The sequence below is a fragment of the Perca flavescens genome, chromosome 9, assembly GCF_004354835.1.
Source record: "Perca flavescens isolate YP-PL-M2 chromosome 9, PFLA_1.0, whole genome shotgun sequence".
NCBI lineage: Eukaryota > Metazoa > Chordata > Actinopteri > Perciformes > Percidae > Perca > Perca flavescens.
This window is the reverse complement of record NC_041339.1, coordinates 24,510,574-24,526,041: the sequence shown is the minus strand read 5'-3', so window position 1 is coordinate 24,526,041 and position 15,468 is coordinate 24,510,574.

Below are 15,468 nucleotides of genomic sequence, written 5' to 3'. Positions count from 1 at the left end.
AGGCCAGATATACTTGGACACACACCTTCCAAAGAGTTCCACTTTTGTCTCATCGGTCCACAGAATGTTGTCCCAAAAGTCTTGGGGATCATCAAGATGTGTTCTGGAGAAATTGAGACGAGCTTTGATGTTCTTTTTTGCTCAGCAGTGGTTTTCTCCTTGGAACTCTGCCATGCAGGCCATTTTTGCCCAGTCTTTTCCTGATGGTGGAGGCATGAACGCTGACCTTAACTGAGGCAAGTGAGGCCTGCAGTTCTTTGGACGTTGTTGTGGGGTCTTTTGTGACCTCTTGATGAGTCGTCGCTGCGCTCTTGGGGTAAGTTTGGGCGGCAACTCCTGGGAAGGTTCACCACTGTTCCATGTCTTTAATGGCTCTCACTGTGGTTCGCTGGATTCCCAAAGCTTTGGAAATGGCTTTATAACCCTTTCCAGACTGATAGATCTCAATTACTTTCTTTCTCAATTGTTCCTGAATTTCTTTGGGTCTCGCATGATGTGTAGCTTTTAAGGATCTTCTGGTGGACCTTACTGTGTCAAGCAGCTCCTATTTAAGTGATGCCTTGATTGTGAACAGGTGTGGCAATAATCAGGCCTGGGTGTGGCTAGAGAAATTGAACTCAGGTGTGGACAACCACAGTTATAGTATGTTTTAACAAGGGGGCAATCACTTTTTCACACAGGGCCATGATGGTTTGGATTTTTTTTCTCCTTTAATAATAAACACCTTCATTTACAAATTGCATTTTGTGTTTACTTGTGTTGTCCTTGACTTTTGTTTAAATTGGTTTGATGTTCCGAAACACTTAAGTGTGACACACATGCAAAGGAACAGGAAATGAGGAAGGGGGCAAACACTTTTTCACACCACTGTATTTGCAGGATATGAACTTTGAGTTTACAGAGCTTATTTTATCAACATTTATTGGTATACCTATTTAAAGGTGCAATATGTAGTACTGACAGATAGTGTTTAAAATAGTTTACTGCAGTACAAATTCAAAATACTGGAGAGAGTCGTCTCCCCCGCCCCCTCCTCCCCAGACTCGAAGTTCACGTTGGTTGCCAGGCTGAGACCGGTGCATCCACAACAATGTTGCTAGACACTTGTCTCACATAGCCAGACATTACTCCACAGCACAGCGGAGTGGCTAACGTTAGATGCTGGCTATATTGACAACAATAAAAGCCTGTGCTCACGCGGAGCTCTGTACCCAACTGACAGACACGGTTTTTCGGCTTAGAATTACCGTAGAAACTGCTAAAAATCCCACAACCTGGCAGTCCTTTCCACACGCCAGACAGACACACTTCCTCGGCTTAGAATTACGATAGGAACCGCTAAAAATACCACTACCTTGCCGTCCTTTTCCACCCGACTGAACACACTTTATTGGCTTAGAATTACGCCAACAATCGCTAAACACACTGCAAACTCACAGTCCTCTCTTCCGGATTCCCTCTCTTGGCTTCAAATAACTCACTGTTGTCGGCTACGGCCGCTGAACAGTCTACACGTTGTAAACAGCCGTGGCCCGCTTGCCTGGTCCTTCGGTAATGTTAGCAGTTAGCAGGGTTAGCATGGCGGCGTTAGCCAGGACCAGTTGGGATCACTTCACTGGCTGTGTCTCAATTGTTTTTGCGAGTAACCAACTCGGGTACTCTAGCTATATAATTCAATGTGAGTAGCTACACAAATGTTGAAATTACATAAAATGCCCTTCCCTAGTAGCTGTGATAAATTAGCCTGAAGCTAATGCTTACCTGTTCAGTAGCAAATCAGCCAACTCTAGGGTGACCAAACGTCCTCTTTTGCCTGGACATGTCCACTTTTTACCTACTGTCTAGGAGGGTTTTATAAATTCATGAAAATGTCCGGTTTTCACTGTTTTTCATGGGACCATTAAGCGTACTTAAATTGACTGGCGCTTTGCACACAATACTACGGTACTTTGTTGTGTGACGTAATTCCCGAGAGGCTGCTTTGTGGGCGGTTCTGCGACGCGCACGCACAGGGACCAGAGCAGACAGCGGAGCAGCATTGCACACAAAATGTCGAAGCGTTTCCTGATAAAGATTTCCCATCGTGGTCAGAAAACACAGGGGAGACACTTTTTGTTTCTCTCACTATGACTCTAGAGTTGTACTCGCTCGCCGTCACTACTCATTCTGAAGATAATCACCGTCACTCTCTCACTTCTCCCTCGTTCTATTATATCACCCACATGGGCGTCAGTTTGGTTTTAAATGTGCTGGGGACAGAGACACATTTGGAAGTGCATTTCCAGAAGTGCTGGGTACAATGATATTCATGTTTTTTTTCTCTTTTACGCAGGTCCGAAGCCTTAAGTTTTCAACCATTAGACAGGCATTCTAAAACGCTTAACGTGGTTTAATGCAGGGTGCGAACTACGCAAGCATCAAGGCGTGGTGGCGCTGCGGTGCAAATTCAACTCATGTTTAGGACATGTTAATTTAAAGATTCGCAGAAAAAATATAAACATTGGAGGCCATTAATCGGCACGCAAAGTCCTTGAAATCCATTCTGCAGTAAGCGTCATATAGCCATGGTAAAAAGAAAACAAGGCAGTTTAATTAATTTCGGTTTTACTAAGAAATAGTGTAGCGATGACGTTAATTGCACGACCAATTCACCTGCTGCAAGCCCCACCTCCAACCGGGGTGACAACTCAAGAATAAGCTGAAGAAATAATGTCCTCTCTGGCTGAAGATGCTCCTAATCCCTCTTGTTCCTCTCTCTCCCGTTAAATTGAAAAAGTCCTATTATTATGGACGTTATCTGATAAGCGTTTCTGCTTCATTAGAGCCTATAAGCTTAACGTGGTTGAATGTAGCAGGACTACCTAAACAACAATCAATGATCACCAAATTTCTCTCTCATATTGCTCATCATAACCACTGAAAACTGTCAAATAATCTAACCGAAAGTCCTATTATTATGGATGTTATCTGACATTAAGCATTTCTGCTTCATATTTTCAGCAGGTCGGCGGAGCGGCTGTGGGTTGACTCCCCACGGTTCTCATATGTCCTATAAGGTCCGCAGCAGATCGGCTGTGTCTGTGCCTGTCCTGTGGGGGGGGATAGAGCTTTTTGTGGATTTGTTGGTATCTGTCGATCACGAATTATAGGCCTATGTGTTATGAACTTTATTTTTTTAACTAAATTGAGTTCGAGGTTTTAAAAAAAAGTGGTGGGTACAAAATGACTCATGACGAAATGTGGTGGGGACGCGTCCCCACCGTCCCCACCGAAATCGACGCCTATGATCACCCACTCCTCACACACACACACACCGGTCAACGCACACAAGTATAAACATCAGGCCACTAAGCAGGCTACAGCAAAAGCTCTGCGTGGAGCCTCCGCAGAACCATAAAACAGGACTAGTGCAACTAGTGCAGCTTCACAGTTGAACTGCAAAAAAAATGTCTCACGTACCGTTCCGGTCAGGACCGGACAAGTGGGAGGCGGAGTGCACCATGTGCAAAGCTGGCACATATGTTTCAGTGTCTTTATTATTTATCTTATTACATTGAAAAGGTATTAAGAGATATTTTGTTGAAGCTGGATTTTCTAACACAGAAGAGGTCATATTTAGAACATTATTTCATATTATTTATTTATTTTAAAAGAGAGCTATTATTGTAGGTTGTTATAGATTCTATTTTATTTTATTACAGAAGTTATTTTTGCACAATTGAGGCATAATAAAGCATGTTCATTAACCTCTGAGAAGCCTGTCGGAATTTGTGTCTCAAAGGCTGGGCTGAGTGTCCTCTTTTTTGGAAATCAAAATATGGTCACCCTAGCCAACTCGGCGTCCTTTTGGGCTCTAAGTTGTCTCCATCTTTCAAATACATCTCCAATATTTACCCAGACGGGTTTGTTACATCTCTGTTCACGCCTTTTTTTTTTTTTGTCGGGTATAATCTATCTCTGTTGATCCTGTTCGTTTGTTTGCTGCTTTCATGGCTGTACTAACCTTACAGCTGTAGCACGCTGGGTTTACGTTTTTACAGGTAACAACACACAGGCTAAAACACAAACAGAAATTCCATCACGGAATGAAAATTTCAAAAGGAGAAAATACTGTCATTAACATTGTTGTCAGAGAAAATAGTATTTAAACTTAGCATGTTTCTTTAATATCTGATGACGCATTGGGGTCATTTTTTTATTTATTACAGTAAATATATTACATATTGGACCTTTAACTGTTAAATCCTATATGGGAAATTGTATTATGCATTTGTTTTTGAGTATTTAAGCAATTCCTTTATTGGGTAATAATACAATAACATCAAGAGAAGAATGACAGAAAAAAGCAGCTTGTAAAATTGCAACAATTTAAAGGAACAGTTTGACATTTGGGGAAATATACCTCTTCTCTTTCTCACTCAGACTTACTAAATAAGAAGATGTCACACAATATGACTGTCAATGTTGCATCTAGCGCACATTGTACAGGTTGATAAATTAAAATAAATTAAAATTGTCTTTTTATCTGGCTTCCTCCGTGAATACACTATACTTCAATGGTTTACTCTGTTACATGCTGTTTAACAGGTTGTCCATGATAGATACCTCTGCTGATTTGTTTAATTTGATGGTATCTGAGTCAGAACTATTCTAGCATGGTTTTTGACTCATAATCAGAGAGAGAACTATCATTTTGGATTGTTTTGGATCATAGGCTTTGAAAAACCAACTCTTACAGTACATCTATATATTTATATTTTAGATTACCATAAATAAGTTGCACATTTGGAGGCAGAAGTTTGTCATGGTTTAAAGCAAATGTTTTACCTGATGATAATGCTGATATTGATTTGGATATTTCCTTTTTTTCAGTTTTTAAGGTTACATTTATTTTTCTAATCTATGTATCATAAATGTACTGGTTTTCATACTGTCTTGGCATCTTATGTCATTTTACTATTTACTTTCCTTAGTTTATTTTTTTTTCTTGTTCTTATTTCTTTTCTTATGCAAAGTTACACACATCTTGTGTCTGTCTTGTGTTTTCAAAATAAAAAACGTGGCCTTGCACTTCATAAGAGGCACGAGAGCTGGATGAAAAACTGCACCCTTAAGGGTGGATTACAGTTTTTTCCGATTGCTAAACAACAGTGGGCACAACTGGAGTCACATGTGCAAAACTCAAACTACAGTCTGCACTACCAACAGTCACCTGAGCTAAACAGTTCACATCAGATGCAAAACAGGCTCAGTGCAGCCAAACACTATGCACAATCCTCACTGAGATAACACACACTGTCACTCAGAACACACTGAGGGTAAAAACAGTAGCGTCAAACACCAATACAGAAATTACAAACTTTTTCATCTTTACATTTTGAACAATTTGAGTGACTTGACACTACTCAATAGTTTATTTAAGGAAAAAATATAGATTGTATAGCATACCAATTTTTACATAATGTAAAAAAGAAGGAATGAAACTCAGCAGTCTTCTTCAATAAAGTATTTTGTCTCTAGTAATTTATGGAATTACTGGGGAAAAAACTAAAGGTACATACGTAACAGTACCAAAGAATAGTGTGACTAATCCTGCCTCGCTCCAGCATCATGTGGCAGGTTTTCTTCATCACATTGGATGTCTGCATCATCTCTAAATAAAAATGAATGTGGTGTTTCCATTGCTTTCACCGCCATTACTTTCTGGAAAAACAGTAAGAACACAGTTTTACTATTGTAAAGATATAGTGTTTTTCACTTTTTTTTATAGCTGTGTACATAACCTCAGACATCTTACCTGGACATATTGGTATCTTTGATCTTTTACCTGTTTCTCTCAAACAGTACAGTGTATAATTGCTTCATTCTTATTTGGTGTTAGTATACAAAAAAAGGCTTTCTGAGCTTTCTCTGTATAAATACCGTATATGTTCACTAACTAGTCTAAAATAAAACACCTACTTAGGCTTTCAGCAAAAATTGCAATCAGCAGTGTTTGATAGGCACCAGACTGAAATCTATTCTGTTTTGAATGTGTGGTTAACAGTTTTGACAGCAGTGTGTTAGCATTTGAACAAAATGCTGTAAATCTACAGTGTTGTGCACGTTGTGGTTAAAGTCATGGGATAAGTGTGTAGAGTTTTGAAAACTGTGTTCAAGCAATGAAAAACGAACTAGAGTTTGGTCCACATGAACTGCTGCTGTGCAGACTGTAGTTAGAGTTTTGCACATGTGACTCCAGTTGTGCCCACTGTCGTTTAGCAATCGAAAAAAAACTGTAAATCTGTGGTTTCTGTACTGTGACTCGTTGCCACTAGAGGGCAGTGTCAGCTGCAGCTTTGACCATCAAGGATAAACTTCCCCTCTCCAGACATACATTACATATAAAATGCATATTCAGGAAGCAGTTTCAGTTTTTGAGTGCTTGCTTGAAACTGACATGACATGCATTAAATGTTGTGTTTGGGAAGCTTTTGCTGCCCATCAGAAAAGTTAAAGCAATGGCCTAGAGGTAGAGTGGGTACCATGGAGAGTAGAGTGGGTAATTATACAGTCTATGTTGGGTACTGCAGAAATATATATGACAAGAATAGTGCTTAAATAAGCATTGTCTTGATATTTATTCACAGTGGTTAATATCGTTTGAAGTTGAACTCAGAAACTCCAGCGGAGTCTGTCACAGTCTGAGGGTTTATAAGCACACCGAAAATTTCTGGGCAGTCTAGGTTGCTTTTAATTCTCAGTGAAAGCTGCAGGGAATTGGAAGGAGATAATATTTGTGCTTGAGCCTCAGGTAGACTGGCCCTCAACACAACCAGTCAGAGAAGAAAGCATCTGGGAAGGGAATATACATTCACCTAAAGGATTATTAGGAACACCCTACTAATAGCGTGTTTGACCCCCTTTTGCCTTCAGTACTGCCTTAATTGTCATGTTTGAGAAACCAATTTGAAATGATTCAAACTTTGTGACATGGTGCATTATCTTGCTGGAAGTAGCCATCAAAGGATGGGTACATGGTGGTCATAAAGGGATGGACATGGTCAGAAACAATGCTTAGGTAGGCTGTGGCATTTAAACAATGCCCAATTGGTACTAAGGGACCTAAAGTGTGCCAAGAAAACATCCCCCACACCATTACACCACCACCAGCAGTCTGTACAGTTGTAACAAGGCATGACGAATACATGTTCTCATTCTGTTTACGCCAAATTCTGACTCTACCATCTGAATGTTTCAACAAAAATCGAGACTCATCAGACCAGTTAACATGTTTCCTGTCTTCAACTGTCCAATTTTGGTGAGCAAATTGTAGCCTCATTTTCCTATTTTTAGTGGAGATGAGTGGTTGTGTTGTGGCTTCACAAATGCTTTGCTGCATACCTCTGTTGTAACAAGTGGTTATTTGAGTCATCACTCGGCCCATTCTCCTCTGACCTCTAGCATCAACAAGGCATTTTCAACCCCCAGGACTGCAGCATACTGGATGTTTTTCCTTTTTCAGACCATTCTTTGTAAACCCTAGAAATGGTTGTGCGTGAAAATCCCAGTAACTGAGCAGATTGTGAAATACTAAAACTAGCCCGTCTTGCACCAACAACCATGCCACTCTCAAAGTTGCTTAGATCACCTTTCTTTCCCATTCTGACATTCAGTTTGGAGTTCAGGAGATTGTCTAGACCTGGACCACACCCCTAAATGCATTGAAGCAGCTGCCCTGTGATTGGTTGATTAGAAAATTTAATTAACGTGAAATGTAACAGGTGTTCCTAATAATCCTTTAGGTGAGTGCAGAAGCAGAGAGCAGCAGCATTAAAGCAACGTTATGTACCTATTTAACCTTAAAATGATAGATTCAAAAATGATTTCTATGCTACAGTGACCTGTAATATGGAGAATGGTGCCTCTGCCATTTCCATTCTGTGCCCTGATCGCCTGTTTTCGCATTACAGTATGCAACTTTGGTGAGCAGGTACGATCTCCTGGGAGAAGTGCGTAACACTTCACGTCACTACCAATTTTGGTGTAACTGGAGTTTTTTTCCTCTGATGTCCTCCGGTTGTTCTGCCTCAAATTTTTACTAAGTTTCCTGATGGACATAAAGCTAATTAGCTTACTTGTTGCTTATCGATTAGTGCTAACCGCTAACTGCTGCTAACTCTAGCTGCCGTCAGCTAACGTTAATTAGCTTAGTTAGCTGTGCTGCCAGGACTGGGAGTCTAGAGCACCGGGGGAGTGTTGATGTTTACACGGCTAGTGGCTCTGGTCCTGGAAAGACAATAAATATTCAGATATGTTTGTGTCCTGTGTAGTCTGGATCAACAGAAGTACATTTCCAGGCTAATTGCCTGACGGATGCACCTCACCTTCCGCTTTCTGTGTTGCCGTTCTCAAACCTGTTCGCTTTGGGAAAAAACAACAAACTTCGAGCTAGCAAGCTACACGCTGAAAATGGCAAGTTTTGAAGAAAATTTGGATCGTGCAATAAGGCAGGCCTGCGTGGTTCTTTTGGGGAATGATTGTTAAGATTTACAAAAAAATATGATTATGGTTTTTAATATCTAACTGGGACGTTTTGTGACCGATTGGTAGGGATTGCCATGGACGAAGTAGGCTACTCACGACGATACACTGGTAAGAGCAAATAATGTTTAATGTTTAAGCATGTATCCAGCTAATTTATGTAACTCATGTTACTGTCAACAGTCAACTTAATTAAATATTGTATGTGGCGTTTTCTTTTGCGGGGTGCAAATCTTCCACCAAAGCAAGTTCCTTCCTGAGACTATTCTGCAGAGCCACCGTTGCTGCGTCCAGTGCTTTACGCCGCTCAAGATGATTGTGATTGGTTTAAAGAAATGCAAACAACCCAGAGAGTTTTTTTCTTCTATCGCAGCATGCATCTGTGGTGTCCCCAGACCTTATTACACAGCGCTGTGGAGATAGCTCTGGCAATGCGAGACTAGCAGGACAGTGACGTTTTAATGAATACAACTGGGTTTAATGCAATGTTGATGTAAAAAATATATCTTAATGGTGTTGCACCAGTGACCTCTATACACAAACAGGATAAAAGAGGAGATGATTAGGACAGCACATATACTTCAGGTTTCCATGCTGAAATAGATTTTAGACATACTGTATGATTGGTAGTTTCCTACCAACCGCTGACACTACACTGATAAATCACTCATACTTTCTCCCCTCTGAAAGTAAAAAAATTATATTTAGGGACAATGAAGGGAAAATTGGCTCTGAACAAATTACATGAATTTCCCTCATCAACTTCTGAACCTTTTACTTACCACATTTTTAGATTCAGCTGCTCTTTCTGCTGATGTCAAGTGGAAAACAGGTTCCATGTTAACCACACACCTACGGTATGGTCCGACACCACATGCGGTATGTGATTATTAAGGTAACACATAAACAGAAGTTACAGAACACTCTTTTTTCAACCCAAAAGCTCTGAGGAAATGTTAATGTAATTGGCAATTGGCAGCTAAAGCATGCAGGGAAAAATCTGTTTTTCATTTCATTTGTAATGGACCAAGTATTACTTTAAACAGATCTTAACATTTCATGTATTGCACCTTAATGCTTTTTACACAAAACAAACTGGACAAACAGGATAGGACACATAATACATAATTATACACTGCATTACACTACACTACATGTCAGCAACAAGTGTATGTTAGACAAATTACAGTAAAAGCGAGGATATTAGCATAAAAAGCTAAACTAATAAAATGCAGAGTCAGTAGTTACAGAGTTAAGTAGCTTTTAGTGGCTTTAAAGACACTGAAAGTCTCTTTATGTTGGCAAAATTAGTTAATAATAATTATACTAATAATTATAAGGGAAAATATTTAGAAATTAGACTCTTTATGTAATAATAAACATCAAATCCGTGCAAAACTGCCAGCCTTACATACATTTGGTTATTAGTTCTTGAGTAAAAAAGATGGATGTGTGTAACAAGTTGTGTTGTAGATCAAAGCAGTGGTTTCCAACCTGAACCCCCAGGTCTATTATATGAGGGGTCACAAGATGATTAAAGGGATAAAATGATTATTAAATGTATAAAAGCATGTATTATTTTATATAGTTGCCAAATATCGCTTGCTTTCACCACAAAAATAACTTTAGTTGAACTATTTGTTATTCATCATTTAAATGTTGCATTAGAAGCATTAGATGCATTAGAAGATGCAACAGCTTACAGCAGTGGAAAAGCAAGGTTGGGTTTGTTTATGAGAAACCTTGGTACTGTAGAGGTGGGTGTCATGTCGTGCAAAGTGCAACAGGTAGAGCACAGCAGCAAACATGCACACAAACAGAACACAGTAAAGTCCATCTTCACTTTAAAGAAGTGAGACAACAAACAGTTCACTTGAGTGATTATCTTCAGGGTTAACATCACTTAGTTGAGGCCTTCGCTTAGATATTACATTAGATATTTCTGTTTTATTCTGCAAAAATAGATGGTGTCACAGAAATTATATTTCCCCTTTTACTAAAAAATGAGTTTTGCTTATTGTTACTCCACTGAAATAACTGAAAACATGTCTTATATTTTAGATTCTTCAAAGTAGCCACCCTTTGCTTTTTTTATTAATAAGGGAAAAAATTCCACTAATTAACCCTGACAAAGCACACCTGTGAAGTGAAAACCATTTCAGGTGACTACCTCATGAAGCTCATTGAGAGAACACCAAGGGTTTGCAGAGTTATCAAAAAAAGCAAAGGGTGGCTACTTTGAGGAATCTAAAATATAAGACATGTTTTCAGTTATTTTACACTTTTTTGTTAAGTACATAATTCCATATGTGTTCATTCATAGGTCTGATGCCTTCAGTGAGAATCTACAATGTAAGTCAATGTATAGTCATGAAAATAAAGAAACACATTGAATGAGAAGGTGTGTCCAAACTTTTGGCCTGTACTGTATGTATGTAAGCTTGACACTAGAAGGCTGTTTTCAAGACAATCATGGTCCAGTGCCACCTAGTTTGAGCGATCTGCCTTTGGGGCTTGTGAATCCATGTCACATCGCGTTTCTTTTGGGTATTTCAGGAGCTAAACTAGTTGCAGGTAAGGCTTATGTTTGTTCACATGGAGGACAGAAGATTAAAATAGGAGGTCCCAAACTGATGAAGCAACATCTGTGGAAACAAACACTCTGAGTCATGTTTAAAAGTTTGATGTTTCAACTAAGGTATTACTTAGATGCCAAATTCACGAACTATAATGTAATATTTTCATGTATTGTTTGGGCACAGCAAGGCAATATTAAAATACCAGATTTTTTAAGGGGACTTGTTACTTTCTCCTTCTAAAAGAAAGGGGAATATATATTTCAGATAAATTCTCTCTGTAATCAGAGAGCAAAAGTCCTCCAAACCATACGACGATACAGGTTGTTTTTTCCTACTCTCTAATATGACTCATGGGAACATTTCATAAATTAGCGCCCCTGGCAGTGGCAGGAAATACGACCCACAGGAGCGTTTTCCATCCTCACATCTTAACCAGAGAATGTAATGGTCCCAGTTTTAACAATGTTGTTATCGTTGTGAAACGGTTGCAGTTTGGTTAGGTTTAGGCACAAACACCACTAAGTTAAGTTTAGAAAAAGATCATGGTTTTGGTTAATCAGTACATCAGTTACACTACTTCACTTCCGGTTACGCATGTGACACAGAATGTGATGTAAAGTTCAGTTTGTTAAGTTAAAAAACAACAACTCGCTGCTTACTTTTATTTTTAAACGGGACACGAATCCCGGTTTCCTGGGTGAAAGTCCTATGCTTGTTTGCTTTTAAGGCTGTTTTATGCTTCTGTGTCAACTCCACGCTATGCAATAGCTACGCCGTAGCTCCTACGGCGTTGTGACCCTTTCAGAGTTCTGTGTTGGGGTTGAACGTGTTTCTTTGCATCGCGGTGCATTTCCCCGCCAGAACCCTAGGGGGTATGTGGTTTCCTCAGGGTCAATCGCGAAACTCTGCCATTTCCGCGAGCGAAAGAGAGAGAGAGAGACATTTTATGTTATGTTAGCAATCAAACTTTAGCACTACTGCCCACAAAGTACTGCTTGCTGGCGAAGTGCTAATTTCACAACGTTACTGACATATAGACACGGATAACCCCGTCAATGTAACCAAAATATGTCTGAGTTTATTTGTAAAGCTTATGTCAGTGAACTAGCATGTTGCTACTCCCCACAATAGGCTGCTTGAAATATCAACTATAAACACACAGGACGAGTTGACCAATCACAGTCCTTGTCTGCGTCACCTCGACACGAAGTTACACATTTTTGGAGGTGCATGTCGAGTTACGGCAGAGGGCTTCGAGGCGTTTCGCAGCGACGCACAGGGGCCTGCGGGGGTAAAACAGCCTTTATATTTCGTCACCTTACTATGCTCCCATCATTATTACTACTACAGCCACTAGAGGGCACGGTCACTATAAACGTAAATATGGATTGTAATTGCTGCGGGAACAAACAACTTTTTGGGGGGGAGGACAGGTTCCAAAAATGAGATGTCATCTCATACTGACCATTACTCCCTTGCACATTGTTTATGTACCGTTTTGCTTTTAAGGAACCTTTGAGTACAGAGCACCCAGCAGACCATACAGCAAATTTTGCCTCATGTTAAAAAAGAAAGACAGTAAAAGCACCTTCTTGGATGCCCCTATGGTAATGGTAGGTATGATAAAACATGATAATGTTCCCTTTAGGGTGCCCTTCGAGTGGAGAAGACACAATATATAATATAGGCTGCCCTCCGTACTGGAAAACATTCTGTGCGCTGGTGGCCCATCACATTTACAGCGGAGCAATAGAAAGCATCCTGACTGGAAACATTACAAACTGGCATGAGATGAGCACAGTTCAGGGCAGAAGGGCTCTGCAACGCGTAATTAAAATCACCTAGAAAAATCATTGGTATGCAAATCTACCGAGCATCAGTGATATCGGAGAGCTGAGATTATTAAAAGAATATTAAGAGACAATACCCACCACAGCCACAGCCTGTTTTCAGTTGTTAAATGACTGTAGAAAATATCAAATTGTAGGAAATTTTCTGGGGTTTACCCTCATCTACATGCCTGAGTAGTGAGAGAAAATGGGCACTCATTTATTTAGCTCTCTTTCTCTTTTTTCTTTACGTGAGCTGTTTATCCAGTTTTACCATGAAATGAAACTGTCATGTTTTGCTGTATTGTCTGAAATCTTAACTAAAAAAGTTAGAGAAGCTACCACGAGCCACACTGCAACCGGGCTGACTTCAGCCTTTTGGGGGGCTTTAAAAGTATTAATATAGACTTTGCGGTGTCCAAATCTAGGTTTCATTGTATTTAATGCTGAACAAGCATCTGCACCATGGGACCCTGTATGCAGCATTAGAGAGACAACACCACATGTAGGCTTCGCGGAAAAACAAATGGTGGGGTTGATTTACTTGGGCCCGCCCCACTGACACACAAAAAAAAGCTCCTGCGTGAGAACAGCCCTATTAGTATGGCGAATCAGTACTACATGACTTTCTATACCGAAGGCTTGGGAAGACCAGGCCAGGTTGTACTTGTGCGATAAGGTCTGTGAGGTCTGCTTGAAGTTAAACTCAACCAGTGTGATTATGTCAGCCAGCAATTTCAACTCCGACATAGAAATGCAGACAAAGGCACGGGAGGAAATTATTATTGAGACATTTTATTCAGAACACCAACAAGCTGAGCAAGCAGCTAAACATTGTTTTATTATTTTATTTTATTTTTTACAACTTAACACACTGTGAAGCATACACAATGTGTTTTATTTCTCATTTTAAACACTTCCGTGAACATACCACCAAAACAAAATGTATTTTCTGTTTACTTACACAAGACTTACATAGATCCAACATTGATAAAGGACATTATTTGCACAAAAAATAAATTATTACTGTATTTTGACAATCACTCCTACATTTCAAGAAAAAAACTGTTCAGTAGTATGTGTAATAATAACACCTGACAGGACAAGAAACTTGGTACATTCAAAATGCACTTTTGCTATTTCATTCATTCATTTTGGTTTTAGAGCAGAGAGGAAACTTCAGTCTGTGTTTGGTTGCGAGCCATTGTGGTCACCAATTAAAAAAACACACACCATCATTTACCAGGTTGCCAGTTTTTTTTCTCCATCCTGAGTAACAATCAACATCCGGGATGAATATTCAATCTGCTTATCTGCCACTGGTGAACACATATTTTGGGTAAGTTTTTTTCTGTAGAATACATGGGTATCATCACATTGATGACATCAACATGTGGCATTGAGAACATAAATGAAAACTTTGTCTGACAAATCTATCAAAACATCAGTAGGCACCTGCCAAAAGAGAACTTCAGAGAACATGCAGTGGAAAACGACAGTGAGATAGTGTCAGATAGTTGTTGTATGTGTAAAATCGGTGCAAGAGTGTCAAACTGTCACACTATACAGTAAATGGAAAGTCACGTCTGTGACCTGTGAACATACAGTACTGTTAGGTTGAGCTCTCTAAACTATAAATACACTGTTTCCTGAGAATGTTTCATTTTACTAATAGTTCTTAGTTTTGTTTATTTTAACAGTGGAAACATTGTGTCAAAACTGTGACGAAAACAATGATGAAAAACAAAGTCATTGACAGAAAAGTAAAAAAATGACTCAACCTGAAACCCAAAGGGAGCTTTTAAAGATTTCAGACATCCATGCTGAAGATGACATGTCATGGGTGTAACTACAGCCACGTTCAGCACTGCAATCCAAATTTAATCTGGACAGGAAAGGTTTAATGGTTACATTTTATTTTCTTGTCAGTCATCTGTCATCCCTCCACACCCTCAGAAATGTTTATTTTATTTTTTATTTATTTTTTAATTTGGAGACAATGTTACCTACAGGTACTTAAGCTTTTATTGTGGCTTAAAGGATCAGCCTGGCCTTATTCTATATGTTGTTATTATTAACAAATCCCATGAAAATACCAAAATCATTCACGTTAGTCCATCTTTCAATACTTTCTGACTTCCCCACCCTGTCAGCCTGTTCTCATGAACCATACATTCAAAAAGCTATGAAAAGATAAGCGCTGTAATTCGTATGATTTACAAGTTGTTGTTTCTTTGCTGTGTGCATCACATTGATACAAGGTAGTCGGGGTGATGGGTGGACACACAGGACTTTCAAGCCAGGGAGTGGAGTTTGCTTCCCGGGGGGGACCAAGGACTGGGGTTGCAAATTAGCCAATTGGCTAGAAACCTTTTATGCAACACATCTACTCACATTGTTATGGCTTGACTATGATAATTGTATGTAATAATGTGCGCTGCATTGTCCTTGATAAATAAACTAAAAAAAAAAAAAAAAAAAAAGTCTTTTACCCAGGAACTGTGTGGTCCTTAGGGGGTGTTTTAATTTTAAACTAC